At 45.3% G+C, this 17,595-nt stretch overlaps 1 long non-coding RNA gene across 2 annotated transcripts in view; it reads right to left on the reverse strand.

The window, feature by feature from the left end:
• The window catches only part of LOC117198749 (uncharacterized), a 350,606-nt gene extending 347,245 nt beyond the window's left edge, over positions 1–3,361 (reverse strand). The window contains exon 1 of one of the 2 annotated variants that reach the window (XR_007472001.1): positions 1,896–3,361. This is a non-coding gene — a long non-coding RNA (uncharacterized LOC117198749). The remainder of the gene's footprint in view (positions 1–1,895) is intronic. The other variant, XR_004479984.2, reaches the window with a different exon arrangement.
• Positions 3,362–17,595: the final 14,234 nt, after the last annotated feature.

The following is a 17,595-nucleotide window of genomic DNA, read 5'->3' on the forward strand; positions in this document are numbered from 1 at the left end:
GCAAAGACATCGTGGGACTTCCCTGGCCGTCCAGTAGTTAGGACTCCACACTTCCACTGCAGGGGGAATGGGTTTGATCCCTGGTGGAGGAACTAAGATCCCACATGCCACGACGAGGCCAAAAAATATATATATATATTAAATCGCAAAGACATCGTTACCTGAAAAGTCAGAAAAGCTCATTAATTCCACCCCCAGGGATTCTGTTTACATTGGTCTGGAGGGTCTCGGCATCATTACTTTGTAGTCTTCCCAGGTGACTCCATGGGCAGCCAGGGGTGAGAACCACCAAGAAAGCAGGAGGGAAGGGGTTCTGGTGGGAGGGGGCATGGCTGGCAGTGATCTGGTAGTAGATCCAAGGATGTTAACTGGAGTCATTATTCATTCACAATAGCTTCACTTTTTATGTGCTTTCTATATAAATGCTATATTTCATACTCTTGACTTTTTATTATGGAGAATTACAAACATACACTAAGCAAACAAATGCATATAATGCATCTTCCTGTGCCACCACTCAGGTCCCCAAATCAGTGACCATGGCCAGTCCTGCCCCATCCCACTCCCAGGCTCTGCCTCTGCCAGTTATTTTGAAACAAATACCAGACATGAAACCATTTTATCTGTAAGTATTTCCCTGTGTAACTCTAAAAGAGCTCTTTTTTAATACAATCACATGACCATTATCACATCTAACAAATTCATAATTCCTTACTGTCCTCAAATAAGTATACAAATTGTCTCATGAATGTCATACTTTTTTTTAAACTTTTTTTCAGGATTTAAAGAAGGTCTGCACCTAGGTTATGGGCTGGTTCATCTTCCAGGTCTCATATCTCAGTGCTTCTCACACTTTAACATGCACATGAATTTCCTGGGGATCTTGTTAAAATGCAGATTCTAACCAAGTAGGTTTGGGGCAGGGCCTGAGATTCTCCATTTCTGACATAGTCCCAGCAGGTGATACTGATGCTGCTGGTCTGTGGACCCTCCTTAAGTAGCAAAGTTCTATTTCATAATATAAGGAAATATTTTTTAAAGTCATGTTGACATCTTTGGGCTGACTCAGTGATTTGGCAGGCAAATCACCGCTGGCTGGGAAGGGCCGTCACCTTCCCCTGAAGTGTAACTGATAATCACACCTGCTGTGGGTGTTTAAATGCCAAAGGCAACACCTGAGCTCCTAGAATTGGTACCTGACACACTGACCATCCAGAGGTTCATCCTGGCAGGGTCTGGCCCTCCTGAAACCAGAGGTCACCTTGTTACAATCCTCGGAAGCTCTGGAAGTACACTGATTTGTTCAGTTTCTGGCAGGCAGGCAGAAACACAAGCTGCAGAAATAAGGCAGTTACCTTTTCTTGCAGTTATAGGTTTAATTAAAAAGCCCTGTGCTGCCAGATTCCAAGCACCCTCCACTGATCTGCGAGACCTATTGATTGCTTAGCTCTCCCTGCAAGACACAGTGGCGAGAAGACTTTATCTTCCTTTAATCAGACCTGCTTCCCTCAGATCCAGTTCTGACAGGGCTGCTGGCTTCTCCTCACCTGCTACATCGCCCAGTGCTCAGCCAGCCCCGAGTACAGTGGGCGGCACCAGCATCAGCCACAACAACAAGCTGGGAGGTCTGTGCCCCAGGGAACTGCCGGCATCATCAGCATCACCATGGCCAACGTGTATCGAGCCTGCACCACGTGCAGACACTATGTCAAGTACTACTTCAAATGCATTCTCCCCTCTGATACATTAACGTAATTAATCGTTCTCTGTGTTATGATTCCCTGATTACATAATCATGTCGCCTGCACCGGGCATTTGTTCTCTGTCATATCGCCTGTTCGGTTTTCGTCACAGCACTTATCATTACCTGAAACCATATATATTTCTTTGCCTACCTGATCATTGTCCCTGCCCCGATGGTAAATTCCGTAAGGGCAGGGATTTTGCCTCTCTCGTTCAGTATAGAGTCCCCGGCACCTAAAACAGTTCCTGAGCACATAAAAGTTCTCAATAAATGTTGAGAAGGTTCATCCATGTTGTCACATATTGCAAATTTTCCTTTTTTATAAGGCTGAATAGTAGCCCCACTGTATGTACTGTATGTACTGTATACATTTTCTTTATCCACCCATGTTGATGGACACTTAGGTTGTTTATCTTGGCTATTGAGGATAATGCTACAATGATCATGAGAGTACAAATCTCTCTTCAAAATCTTGATTTTTGATTCTTTTGGATAGATACCCAAAGGTAGGACTGCTGGATCATATAGTGGTTCTATTTTTAATTTTGTGAAGAAACTCCACACTGCTGTTTTCCACATCAGCTGTACTGTTTTGCATTCTTACCAATAATGTGCAAGGTTCCAATTTCTGCACGTCCTTTTCAAGATTTCTTATCTTCTTGTCAAGAGGGCAGATCTCCTGTTAAATGTTCTTACCACAATAAAGTAAAATTTTAAATAAATAAATGTGTGTTGAATTTGGTTTATCATGTTTATTCCTCCTGGCAGCCCTATGAGCTCACTAGTCTTATACCCATTTTACAGGTGAGGAAACCGAGATGCAGGTAGGAAAAGCAATTCACACAAATGTCCTGCACAGGAAGGTATAGAGCAGGGGTTGAAACCCGAGTCTATCTAACTCCAGCAAGGGCTCTTAACCTGGGGTCCATAAGCATGTAACCTGGAGTCAGTGAACTTGGATGGGAAAAAGACATTACCTCTTATTAATTTTCTGTACATCTAACTGAAATGTTACATCTCCTTCCATTATGAATGTCGGCAACAAAACTGCAGTAGTGTCTGCAGCCCCCATGACTTTGTCACCAATTGGAATCAAAGATATTTTCATGTCTCATTAAGTTTGTTGCAGATATCTTAGAACATCATTTACACTCATTACCTGCTTAAAATTACAATCATAATAATGCAGCCGACCCACCACCAGATCTTATGTGGTGTGTTAAAGAAGCACAGTTTGGCTTTGTAATAGTTTGTTAACTGTATTTCAATATAATTGTTTGCCTGAAATAAGCCAGATAAATACTGCATGTCCACCTACACACTTATAGCTTATATGAGGAATCTTAAAAAAAAAAAAAAGGTCAAACTCATAGAAACAGAGAGTAGAAAAGTGGCTTCCAGGGGCTGGGTGTGGGGGAAGCAGGGAGAGGTTGGGGAGAGGGTATAACTTTCAGTTATAGGATGAATAAGTTCTGAGGATCTAATGTATAACATGGTAACTATGGTTGACAACATGATATTATAAAATTGAAATGTGCTAAGAAGTAGAACTTAAATGTTCTCACCAAAAAAAAAAAAAGGTAAATATGTAAGGTGATGGTTAATTAACTTCATGGTAGGAATCCTTTCACAATGTATATGTATATTGTGTATCAAATCATCACACTGTACGTGTAAAATTTTACATTTTGTCAATTAAGCCTCAATAAAGTTGAATATACTATATATGTATATATACTATATGTATATAGTATATATACTATATATATAGTATATATACATATATATGTATATATACTATACATAGTATATATATATACTATATATGTATATATACTATAATATAGTATATATATATATATATATATATATATATATGGTTGCCTTTGTAATCCTATGGATTCTATATTAAAAGCATTATTCTGAGCTGGAGCCCAGGCACAAAAAAGATAAGAACCTGGCTCTGGAGCCTGTGCTCTGACCACCTGGGTGAGCGTTAGAAGGAACCCTGCCCAGTACTGCAGTTCTCCTCCCTTCAAGGATGGGGACACCAAGGCCCAGAGTGGGAAAGTGACCAGGTAGACACGCAGGGAGGTAGAGTCTGGGTCTCAACTAGAATCCAGGTTTTCCCATTCCCAGTCCAGCACCTCTGCAGCGATCCCACACTGCCACCTAAGGACGCAAAGCATTTCAAACCTGTGGCAGCCCAGCAGGCTGTGGGCTGCAGCCAAGGGATGAGCCACCCAGAGGCCGTTGAACAGTGGATGAGGACTCCGGTTCACAGTGCTGCAGTGACTTGTATTCACTCATTCATGCAAAACAGTCATCATTCACTTGCACACTGCCCTGCCAGTGAGGATGCAAATGAGGTCAGCCACCTTGAAAAGCAACTGGGCAGTGCCTAGTAAAAACGGGGCTGTGCATCCCATCTAACAGTGATTCCACCACCTCCACCCACAGTGTACACCCCAGAACAGTGGGTCTCAACCCTGGATGCACACTCAAACCACCTGGAAGCTTCTAAAACCACTGTTGCTTACCTCCAGATCAATTGAAATCCTTTTAAGATTTCAGAAAATCTTAAAATCTTGAGAAATGAATTAAGAATCCTTGGGGGTGGGGCACTGGTGTAATTGTAAAAACTTCCAGGTGATTTTATCTGCAGCCAAGTTGAGAACCGGTGTCCTCAGGAATCTCTGAATGTAGGCATGACAAGGCCCACATGGTTAAGTTCACTGGAGTGCCCTTTGCAGTAGCAAGGAAGCAGACACAACACAAATGTCCATCAACACAGGAATAGCTTGACAAACGAAATGATGAAACATTATACAGAAGCTAAGAGAAATTAACTCCATCCACATGTATTAGCAAGGGTTGATCAAAAACACATTGTTAGGTGAAAAAATATCAAGCTGCAAAATATACAATATAGCATGGTATATCTTTGGGTCTTTTGGTGTTTTTTTTGCAGTACGCAGGCCTCTCACTGTTGTGGCCTCTCCCCTTGTGGAGCACAGGCTCCGGACGCGCAGGCTCAGCGGCCATGGCTCACGGGCCCAGCCGCTCCGCGGCATGTGCGATCTTCCCGGACCGGGTCACGAACCCCTGTCCCCTGCATCGGCAGGCGGACTCTCAACCACTGCGCCACCAGGGAAGCCCTATCTTTGGGTTTTTTAAACAATACTAAAGATGCATACAGATGTATGTGAAAGTATTTTAAGGTCCTTAAGGATACATACTATGTTCCTATCAGTGAGAGGTGGGAATTAAGGATGGGTGCTAAAGGGACTTTAGTTTTATATTCTTTTTTAAGGAGGAGAATGTACTTATATTTTACCCAGGCAATTTTAATTGATTCTAAAAATTAGTATATTTTAAAATATTCCAGTGTCTTCTATGTATTGTACTAGATGTGGGAGAAATGAACCTGAATAGGAGACTCCACAGCAGATAGTCCAGAGAAGAAAGATCAAACAGCTAGAAGACAGGGGTTTCATCCTGCTATAGGCGAAGGGCTGTGGAGGATGGGAGGAGGTGCTCCTAAATGTCCTGGTTAGCACCTGCTGCATAACAAATCATCCCAACAGTCGGTAGCATAAAATAGCCATTTTATTATGCTCATGGTCTCTCTGGGTCAGGAATTCAGACAGGGTAACAGTGAGGATGTTCCATGATGTCTGGAGTTCCAGCTGAGAAATCTAAAGGGTTGGGGGGGTGACTAGGTGGCCATCTAGAATCATCTGGAGGCAGCCTCACTCACATGTGGTGATTAATGCTGGATGGCTGCCACAACCTCCATGGGCTATTGTCCAGAACACCTACAGGGGGGGCCTCTCCATGAAGTCTCTCCATATGGGCTAATTTGGGCTTCCTCACAGGGTGGGATTGGGATCCAAGAAAAGATAGAAGTGTGTGGTGATTTTATCCTCTAGCCTCAGGAGTCACATAGCATCACTTCTGCTGCACTCTTTGGGTGGAAGCAGTCACAAAGGTAGGCCCAAATTCAAGGGGACAGGACATAAGTCCCAGCCCTCAATAGGAGGAGTGTCAAGGTCACATTGTAAGAAGAGCACGTGGGATGAGAGACATTGTTGCCACCATCTTTGGAAGATGCAATCTGATACACTAACCTATCCCTTGGAGCGAAGGGATGGTGGTGTCAGACAGGGCTTCCTGGACAAAATGATACCCAAGATGATGTTTAAAGGACAACTAGGAGTTGGCCTTCAAAAGGGCAAGATCGGGCTTCCCTTGTGGTGCAGTGGTTGAGAGTCCGCCTGCCGATGCAGGGGACACATGTTCATGCCCCGGTCCGGGAAGATCCCACATGCCACGGAGCAGCTGGGCCCGTGAGCCATGGCCACTGGGCCTGCATGTCCGGAGCCTGTGCTCCACAATGGAGAGGCCACAACAGTGAGAGGCCCGCGTACCGCAAAAAAAAAAAAAAAATTAGGGCATGGGCACATAGCATACTTAGGAAGCTAGTCATGAGTTGGGCTGGAGGAAGTGGTGAAAGATGAGTCTGGGAAGTGGGCAGGGGCCAGACAGTGTGAGATCTCTTAGGCTACATTAAGGATTTTGGTCTTGATGCTTAAGGCAATGGGGGCCACCTCTTGGGTGGGTGATGAAGGAGGGGAATAAGAGGAAGCAGTGAGGCCAGCAAGGCAGACATTGTGGTCACCAGGGAAGAGGTGACAGTGGCGGTGGAGGTGGAGAGAAGTGGACAGAGCCAACAGATGCTTTGGAGGCAAAACTGATGGATTTGATGATGGATTCTATGTGAGGAGTAAAGAGTTCAAGAATATGTCCCTTCCATGAGGCAGCTTCTAGCTCTGTGGGGCCCATGCCTGGTGGACTAATCCCAGGTCTGCATCTCTCCACATTTTCCCTGGTCCAGCACCTTTTGGATCAAGAAAACTCTGGCTAAAGAAGGAGCCTTCCATTAAGAAGATCCTGAGGTTCAGCATATCTCAGATCAAAGACCAAAATTATCCTCTTGGGGGAACTCCCTGGTGGTCCTGTGGTTAGGACTCAGCACTTTCAAGGACTCAGCACTGTCACTGCCATGGCCCCGGAGTGCAATCCCTGGTCAGGAACTACGGTGTCATGTGGTGCGGCCAAAAAAAAAAAAAAAACGACTAAAATGATCCTCTTGGCTCACCACATCCGAGTCCCTTGTGTCCCAAAACTCATTATCCTACCATGGCACCCAGTGACAATTAGTGGGAAATTGTAGAGACAGCTCCTGATTGGATGTAATTTCCTTGAGCATCATGAATCAATTACTCTGAGTAATCAACTTTAATGCCCTGACACTCCACCCTCTATGAAGGCACCTCCTCCTTTGCACACACTCTCTTTCTTCCCAATGAATGAATTGCGAGCTCCTTGTTTATAGGGACCAGGATGTTTTCACTAGTGATTAAAGAAGCAGGTCTGCTTGTCCTCTTAGCAGTGAGTCACAGGTGACTGTGGACAGGGATGGGATAGGGTTGAGACTAAGGGTCCCAGCCCCCACCCCAGGTATGGGACCCAGACTCTGCCCAAGGAGTGGAGTGTCCTGCCCTGGGTCCTGTGGACCTGCAAAGCCAGATGCCCTCAGAACATCAGCCATACTAGAAACACTGCTTCAGCCCACAGCTCCAAGGCACGAACCCTCAGCCACGATTCCCTCATTCAAGAACAAACGCTGAGGGCCTGCTCCATACCGGGCACCGTTCCAGAATCCCTCACCCTCAGGGAGCTTAATTCATGTGGAAAGAGATATGCAAGAAACAAAAATACATAGTATGGGGGAATTCCCTGGCGGTCCGGTGGTTAGGACTTGGTGCTTTCACTGCCGGGGCCTGGGTTCAATCTCTGGTCGGGCAACTAAGATCCTGCAAGCCATGCAGCGCAGCAAGAAAAAAAAAAAGAAAAAACAACATAGTATGAAGATGGCGAGATGACGTCCTGTGGGGAAAATTTTCGATGAAGAAGTGGACAGGGATTCCCAGGAGGCAGGGAGGAGAAGGAGCGCTGCAAATTTAAACAGTGTCTTCGGGGACTGTCTTGTTGAGAAGGTGACTTCCGGGAAAACCTGAGGAAGCAAGGGAGGAAGCCACGAAGATGTGGGGTGGGGAGCGATCCAGGCAGAGGAGAGGGCACAGCATGTGTAAGTGTCCTCCGGCAGGAGGGGCATGGCGTGTTGGAGCAGCACCGGGGGCCAGAGCAGCTGGGGAAGGAGCAGGGAAGGGACAGTAATAGTTGGTGAGGGCAGAGAGGAGCTGGGGAGCCAGCGGACAGGGGGCCTTTCAGGCCACTGGGAAGATACGGCTTTGACTCTGAAGAAGATGGAAAGTCATTGGTGGTTTAAAAGGTCACTCTAGTTGCTGCTCCTGCAGCTGATGGCAATGATGATGGTGACGATGACAATAATGATGACGGTTGTGATGGATCTTCTTGTTGTCGTGTTGGCGTTTTGGTTTTCTTTTCTTTTTTATGTTTCGTCCAGCATCTAATCTCTTCCTCTTATACACTAGTGGCTCCCATGGGAGGGCCCCATTTTGAATACCTTTGGGCTCTGACCTGCTTCAACTGAATTTCAAAACCTTTTTCTGGAGAATATCACACTTACATGGTGACTTCCAGCCCCACTCTGCAGATCGCTGCTTCCTTTGCAAATTCTGCATTCGTCTCTATTTTTACTTTTATTTTTTAAGTTGAAAGATTGTATCTTGTTGATGTTTTGATCTCCATGTTTTTATTTTATTTTTTTTAAATAAATTTATTTTATTTATTTATTTATTTTCGGCTGCATTGGGTCTTCGTTGCTGTGCATGGGCTTTTAGTTGCAGCAAGTGGGGGCTACTATTAGTTGCGGTGCGCAGGCTTCTCATTGCGGTGGCTTCTCTTGTTACAGAGCACGGGCTCTAGGCACACAGGCTTCAGTAGTTGTGGCGCACAGGCTCAGTTGCTCCGCGGCATGTGGGATCTTCCCGGACCAGGGATTGAACCCCTGTCCCCTGCATTGGCAGGCGGATTCTTAACCACTGCACCACCAGGGAAGTCCCTCATCTCTATTTTTAAAAGAAAAACCTTATCACCTTCTGGTTTCCCACTGAAATAGGAATTTGCTGGTACTTTCCAACTTCTAACCAAAATGTGGAACTTCCTGTGGTCCCAGCTGGGTGCCACTTCCCTTCTGCCACCTAGCCCTTCGCCCCTTAGCCAGTGGGTGCCCTGACCTGGGCCCTCTCATTGTCAGCTCCTCCCTCCTCCAGTCTTAGGCCTGCACCCCAAATTAGGGGTGTCCCCTGTCACTTCCCGACCCTAAAGTCCAAGGCCTGCATCCCAAATTAGGGGTGTCCCCTGTCACTTCCTGACCCCAAAACCCCGTGGGATCCAGCACCAGATGCAGCCCCACCGAACAAGCTCCTCTCCCTAGGCCCATCCCCCCACACACACCTTCTTCTAGAATAGGTGTGTGGGCCTGGATGACTCACACACTGAAAAGACCCCAAAACCAGGTCAGACACACCCAGGTTCAAATCTCAGCTCTGATCCGGTTAGCTGTGTGGCCTCAGCCTAGTCGCCTCACCTCTCTGACCCTGCCTTTTCAAACCCCTACTCTGCATTCACAGCTGGGTCTCATATTAGATATTCCATGAGGACATGAAAGACCTCCTCAGTGCCCCAAGTCAGACCACAAAATTCCTGGATCTCCTAGATTTCTGGTGGGGAGAAACAGAAAGATACCTGTTTCACTCTGCCTTGTTGAAAGAGGGTTCCTAACAGGCTCCCGTGCCTACAGGCAGGGTCCCTTAACACAAGATCTCGGTCAATTAACTGAGAAGGAGTGAAGAAAAGTGATATTGTCACTGGGATGCTTTGTCCACAAGCCAGCCTGCCCCAGAGGCCTCTAAAGAAGAAGGTACCTTTGCCTGAGGCCTCAGACCTCCACAGAGGCACCTAACCCAGCCCAGGGGGAGACAGGAAGCCATCCACAGGAGGCCAGGAGCTGGCCAAGCAGAGGGAGAAGGGGCACGCAGGCAAGGGCCTGGAGGTCAGAGGGCACTCGCCTCCTAAGAGATGGACCCATTCCCAAGGCTGCAGATAACTGCTAATCAGGATGACGGACTCCTGAATCTGTACCCCACCCTGGCCTCTCTCCTGGATGCCAGACCCCGGCCCGTGGATGTTTAACTTGGCATCACAAACTTTAAGCAGTAAAGCCAACTCTTGTTTTTCTCCCCCATGCTATTCTTTCTCCCCCATTTTCCCACTTTCTCAGGCCAAACATCTGACTGCAGAGCCCGTGCATTTAAGCACCCCATGTGAGTTCCCAGGGGGCTTGCTGTCAGCTAGCACCCCAGCTTCAGAGAATCCCCAGTCCTCCAGGGAGGAGGCTGGGATAGTGGATGGAGAAGGGGGTGGTACACCTGGGGCCAACCACCCAAGGGAGGAAGAGAGAGGGTGTGGGCAAAGCATGAGCAACAGGAGGACTGAGGGCGCCGGGCGGGCGTCTGAAATGTGATCCCTCCTAGGACGCCTCCCAGAAGTCTCCTTAGACTCAGCTAAACTCACAGAGGCCTAGTGTGAATCATCTCAATGAATTTTTGTGATTGTTAGTGTTGTTAAAAAAAATTATTTTTTTAAACAGAGGATGTGACGTGCTACAGGTCAGAGGCATCCCAGAAACAGAGCCTTTGGGGAAGGAAAGCCAGGGGTCAGCAGAAATCCTAGAGAGCTCTTGGGATCCCACAGAAATGGGATAGAGGTGGAAGCAGAAGAAGAGACACTTGGGGAAATTTCATCATAATCACAAACAGATAAACATCTCAGATAACACCTAGTTTACATTAAGAAGTGAAGGGGCAGGACATTATAACAATAGAAACAGGGTAGTTAATATTAGAAATGCTAGTAATAGGAGTACTACAGACAGGCCCAAGTGCTTTTCAATCAACAAAAAGATAAAAGCAACCTTGACACTAAATAAAAGGTAGTACCAGTTATTCTCATGTGTGTGTGTGTGTGTGTGTGTGTGTGTGTGTGTGTGTAATATATATTAGTGTGTATATACATGTATATGTATATATGTATGTGAATATCAGCATATTATGTACCTCTGCATGTATGATATGTATCAGTGTGTGTATATATATCGGCACATATATATCGGCATATATACATATATATCAGTATATGTGATATATATTAGTAGAGAAACATCTCCAACTTTTTTCCTTCGAAACTTTTTTTTTTTTTTGGCCGCACCATGAGGCTTGCGGGATCTTAATTCCCCGACCAGGGATCAAACTTGGGCCCCAGCAGTGAAAGCGCCGAGTCCTAACCATTGGACTGCCAGGGAATTCCCAGAAACATTTTTTTTTTAATTGAAATATAGTTAATTTACAATGTTGTGTTAACTTCTGCTGTACAGCAAAGTGATTCAGTTTTACATATATGTTTTTTTATATTCTTTTCCATTATGGTTCCCTGTGCTGTACAGTAGGACCTTGCTGTTTATCCACTCTCTATATAATAGTTTACATCTGTTAACCCCAAACTCCCACTCCATCCCTCTGCCACTTCCCCTCCCCCTTGGCAACCACAAGGCTGTTCTCTATGTCTGTGAGTCTGTCCTTAGAAACATTTTTTCACTGAAACCTGGAATAGATACAAATCATCAAATTCAAATTTCTGAGATTCATGAGGTTTCCTCACCAGTCTAGGGGATTCCTTCAAGTTCAAGGCTTTTTTTTTTTTACTTGCTTTATTGCAATATTTGCTTTAGTCCTGTGGTCTGGAACAGAACCCACAATATTTCCAAGTATGCCCATACTTCTTTTTCTAATATTTGAATTTTATTTTATTTATTTTTTTATACAGCAGGTTCTTATTAGTTATCGATTTTATACATATTAGTGTATATATGTCAATCCCAATCCCCCAATTCATCACAGCACCCAAGCTCAAGGCTTAACCAGACTTTGCAGAAGGGGTGGACTAGCCAGTGCTTCCCCCTGATACAGAGAGGACACTGAGTCCACACTTGGATGACCACAGGGCTCAGCAATGTCTTCAGTTCCTGTGAAGGGGGGTGGAGCAGAGGGAAAGGGAAGAAGCACAAACTGGGTGCCAGCACTTAAACCTTACCAGTTTATGATCCCATTTTGCAGATGAGGAAACAAGCCCAGAAGGGTGTGCTACATAATGGCTGTTGGGAAAAAAAAAAAAAAAAAAAAAAGATGGCTCTAAGATAGGTGCAAGCTCAATGAGGACAGGGACTGCCTGTGTCTGTCTTGTTCACTGCAGCATCTCCAGAGCCTAGCACAGGTGGTCAAAAACATTTGTTGGATGGATGGACGGATTGGGTGCACCCGTCTTCCAAACCTCAAACCAACCCTCTGTTGCCTCAAAGCCAGTGGGTGCCACTTTCCTTCCTCCCTTCTCCTGCAACCTCCTCTCCCCCATGGCTAGTACATGCTCTACCTACCCCAGCCTCTCACTCACCCCCTCTCCAGGCTGGTCTTGGGATGTTTCAGGACATTTGTGGTCATGTGCTTCCACCTACAGGGAGTCTTTGGTACTGCAGAGAGGAGCCCTGTTTGACTCAGGTCTCACATTATGCAGAAAGAGAAACAAGCATGAAAACGCATTTGGCAAGGACTTGGTAAAGGCCACGGTAAACTGGGGGATGGTTTAGGTTTAGAATCTTCTTTCAAAAGAGGAAAACACTGTGCTCATTCAGGTACACTGAGCCCAGGGATGTTAGGTTAGGTAGAGCAGGAGAGGGCAGGGGGAGGGAACAATGAGGTGCAGGAAGGAGCTTCTGTCTAGGAGTAGCTTATTCCACTCCAAAACAGCCCTGCGACGTGTGTGTCCAGTTAGCGTTATTACTTTAAATAAGAAAAGGGGATCTGTAAAGGCAATTTGGAAAGTCCCAGAACAAAAGAGCTTAATAAACAGGCCTTAGAAAACAGGAACCAGGACTGCTCAGAAGATCCCAGCCAGAGGGACCCAGGAGCTCTCAAGGGTTCCAACCCCTGACACGGAGGTGTCTCTACATAAGAGGCAAATCCCTGCAATGGAGTCTGTCCGGGAAGCCTGATTATGTGGCCACCTCGGAGCTGGCGTCCAGGATTGGCAGGCCCAGAACTGCAAAGTGTCAGATAAGAGTCATCACCCCAAGGAAGGGATGCTGAACTTGAAAGCAACAGCTGTCCCCATTTCACAGGTGAGGAAACTGACTCAGCTTTGATATCTGGTGCTGTCGGTTGGGTCTTTGTATGTTGCAAGGAAGAGCAACATTCTCAGGTTTCATTACAAGATTGAGAAAACGAAAGTCTTAGCCACCCAATAAGCCTCCCAGAGGCTGGAACAGCTTTGGATTAGAGCAGTAGCTCTAGTCAGCTGTCAGCAGCTCTGTAACTCAGGCGCACCCCAGCTCGGCACTCTGCGCTCCACCGTCATGGTGACTCAGCACATCTGGGTCTTGGCCTGTCCCTCTGCTGTCCCCACTCTCCTCTCTGTCTCATTTCTGCTGACTCACAGTTCCTGTTCATTCATGGCTCCTACTCACCCATCACTTAGGTTGACTCAAGGCCTTCTACTTAGAACTTTCCTTCTGCGTGTCTCTCTGCTTCTGCCCCTGATGCTGACACTAATCCTTTCTCCATGTCTCAGATTCAGATTCTGCAGAAGAAAGAATCTGAATTGTTCAGTTGGTCCCCATTATTCCTATGAGCTGGATTTCTCACACTGGGCCACATCACAATCCTCTGACCAGCCTAGATGTTGCCTGTCCGTAGCGGGGTTCCACTCCTGTCCAAACAGCTGTATCCCGGGTCCTAAGGCCAAAGTGGGTAACTCAGAGCAAAGAACCCCTCTGAAGTGGCTGTGGATGTGGAGGGTACGCAGATGTAACAGGCTCCTCTACAAGCCAGCTTGTACATGACAGAACCAGGGTTTGAGCCCAGGTTTTCTGGTTCCAAGTCCTTTCCAACTAAGTACACAGGCTGTCCTGCCCCTGGGATCAAGAAATAATAATAAGGGGGCTTCCCTGGTGGCGCAGTGGTTGAGAGTCCGCCTGCCAATACAGGGGACACGGGTTCGTGCCCCGATCCGGGAAGATCCCACATGCCGTGGAGCGGCTGGGCCCGTGAGCCATGGCCGCTGAGCCTGTGCGTCCGGAGCCTGTGCTCCGCAAAGGAAGAGGCCACACAGTGAGAGGCCCGCGTACCGCAAAAAAAAAAAAGAAATAATAATAAGGGAATTCCCTGGTGGCCTAATGGTTAAGACTCTGTGCTTTCACTGTCGTGGTCTGGGTTCGATCCTGCAAGCCATGAAGTATGGTAAAAAAAAAAAAAAAAAAAAAAAAGAAAGAATAATAACTAACACTGACTAAGCACCATATGCCAAGCACCATTCTAGCTTTCCACTGAATATCTCAATCCTGACTGCAATTCCTCTTTAATTGTGTCCATTTCACAGAAAGGAAAACTCATCTATAAAGACTAAATAACAGGCTCAAAGTTATACTCCCAGTAAGTGGCAAAAAGTGATCGGAACCCAGGCCTGTTTGAGTTTATAAAGTTTGAGAAGGAAAAGGAATACAAAGAGAGACCTTTGCTGGTAGAAACCTATAATTGCCTAGATTTGCACCTTCTGATATGGAACCACTAACCAAATGTGCTACTGAGCACTTAATATGTGCATAATCCAAAGTGATGTGCTGTGACTGTAAAACAAACACCAGATTTCAAGGATTTGTTAACAAAAAGAATTAAAATATCTCACTAATAATGTCTTACATTGAATGAGAATAATGTTTATCTTTTGGGAGAGTTAATAACTGCTAGTCGACATCAACTCCATTAGCAATAATACCAGCTTCAGGGGTGGTAGTAATGCCTACATAATAACATTGTGTAATATATACTTACCAAGCTCTATACTTAATTCCTGTCTGTTTTATTTCAATAAATACTCTCATAAAAAAATAATGTTTTACATTGACTACAGTTTTAAATGATACTATTTTGGATATTTTGAGTTAAATAAAATATATTAGTAAAATTAACTTTACCTATTTCTTTTTACTTTTTTTTTTTTTTTTTTTTGGCGGTACGCGGGCCTCTCACTGTTGTGGCCTCTCCTGTCGCAGAGCACAGGCTCCATTCGTGCAAGCTCAGCAGCCATGGCTCACGGGCCCAGCTGTTCCGTGGCATGTGGGATCTTCCCGGACCGGGGCACGAACCTGTGTCCCCTGCATCAGCAGGCGGACTCTCAACCACTGCGCCACCAGAGAAGCCCTCTTTTTACTTTTTAAAAGCAGCTTTGTTGACAAGTAATTCACATGCCACACAACTCATTCATTTAAAGCCTACAACTCACTCGTTTTTAGTATATTCACAAAGCTCTGCAACCATCAGCACAATCAACTGTAGAACATTTTCACCACTCCGAAAAGAAACCTTGGACCCATTAGCAGTCACCCCCCAACACCCCGTTTCCTTTTTCCCTCAGCCCTTAGCAACCACTAGTCTACTTTCTCTCTATGGATTTGCCTATTCTGGACATTTCAGAGAAATGGAATCATACAGTGTAAGGTCTTTTGTGTCTGGCTCCCTTCACTCAGCATGTTTTCCAGCTTTATCCATTTTATAGCATGTGTCAGTACTTCATTTAATTTTATTGCCAAATAATATTCCATTGTATGGATATGCCGTTTTGTTTATCCATTCATCAGTTAGTGAACACTTGAATTGTTGCCACATTTTGGCAATTATGAGTAAAGCTGCTATGAACATTCATGTGCAAGATTTTATGGAGACAAATGTTTCCATTTCTCTTGATCCTTTTTCTTTTCTAAATGGGTTTATCAGATAATTTTAAACTACACGTGGCTGACATTATATGTCTGTTGGAAAGCACAGGCCTAGATCTTTCACCCTGGTTCAGATAAATTGTTAAAATACACAGCCACCACAGGAGACCCTGTTGGCTAACTCTTGATATCAGTCCCCTCCCCATCAAAGCTAGGTGGTTCCCAGCTTGACAATGGGCCAGCAAACTGTGGAGGCAGTTTCCATCACTCTGGAGCCAGCCACGCAATCCCAATGATTCCAGAGACCCAACAATAACTCGGTCAATTCTGCAAGCTCAACATGACCAACAAGGCCCTGAGGTGGCAGAAAATGGGCATCCTTCCACTACAGAATGCTGGTTGTCTAACAAATAGGATACATCCCGAGGGACTTCACCTATGAAAACTAATCAGGCTCTCTGTTTCATCTGCACCGATTTCCCCATGAAACACCAACAGTGGCTGGCCTGGGGCTTCCCTGGTGGCGCAGTGGTTGAGAGTCCGCCTGCCGATGCAGGGGACACGGGTTCGTGCCCCAGTCTGGGAAGATCCCACATGCCGTGGAGCGGCTTGGCCTGTGAGCCATGGCCGCTGGGCCTGCGCGTCCGGAGCCTGTGCTCCGCAACGAGAGAGGCCACAACGGTGAGAGGCCCGCGTACTGCAAAAAAACAAAACAAAACAAAAAAAAGAGTGGCTGGCCTGAATTTCTGGGTGGCCTGGATTCCTTGGTGCCCAGTTAAAAATAACTACAGCTACAACAATTTGTTAATGGACACACAATACAAAAAGAGGTAAACTGTGACATCAAAAACATAAAAGGGAAAGAGTAAAAGGGTAGAGTTTTTGTTTTCCATCAAAGTTATTATCAGCTTTAGGGACTTCCCTGGCAGTCCAGTGGTTAAGACTCCGTGCCCCCACTGCAGCGGGAGCAGGTTCGATCCCTGGTCAGGAAACTAAAATCCCGCATGCCTTGCGACACGGCCAAAAAAAAAAGTTATTATCAGCTTTAAAAGTTATTATCAGCTTTAAATAGACAGCTGTAAGTATAAGATCGTTATGTAAGCCTTATGGTAATCACAAAAAAAAACCTACAGTAGATACACAAAAGAAAAAGAGAAAGGAATCAGAGCATATCACTATGCTAAAATCATCAATTCACAAAGGAAGACAGCAGGAGGGGAAGAAAGAAACAACAGGATTACAAAACAACTAGAAAACAATTAACAAGATGGCAAAAGTAAGTCCTTACCTATCAATAATTACTTTAAATGTAAATGGATTAGGTTATCCAATCAAAAGGAATAGAGTGGCTAAATGGATAATTAAAAAAAAAAAAGATCAATGTATGCTGCCTACAAGAGATCTACTTCAGCCTTAAGGACACACAAAGCTGAAAGTAAAGAGATGGAGAAACATATTCTATATGCATAGAAACTAAAAGAGAGCAGGGGTAGCTATAGTTATATCAGACAAAATAGATTTTAAGTAAAAACTGTAACAAGAGACAAAGAAGGTCATTGTATAATGATAAAGGGGTCAATTCATCAAGAGGATGTAACATTGTAAATATATATGCACCAACACTGAAGCACCTAAAGATAAATTTTTTTTCTTTTTTTTTTTCCTTTCTGGCTGTGTTGGGTCTTCGTGCTGTGTGCAGGCTTCTCATTGCAGTGGCTTCTCTTTGTTTTGGAGCACAGACTCTAGGCGTGCAGGCTTCAGTAGCTGCAGCACGCGGGCTCAACAGTTGTGGCGTGCAGGCCCTAGCACACAGGCTCAGTAGTCGTGGCATACAGGCTTAGTTGCTCCACGGCATGTGGGATCTTCCTGGACCAGGGTCGAACCCATGTCCCCTGCATTGGCAGGCAGATTCTTAACCACTGCACCACTAGGGAAGTCCCAAAGCACCTAAATATATTAAGCAAATATTAACATATCTGAAGGTAGAAATAGACAGTAATGCAATAATAGTAGGGGACTTCAATACTCCCCTTTCAAC

This window comes from Orcinus orca, chromosome 16 (genome assembly GCF_937001465.1).
Source record: "Orcinus orca chromosome 16, mOrcOrc1.1, whole genome shotgun sequence".
Taxonomy (NCBI): domain Eukaryota; kingdom Metazoa; phylum Chordata; class Mammalia; order Artiodactyla; family Delphinidae; genus Orcinus; species Orcinus orca.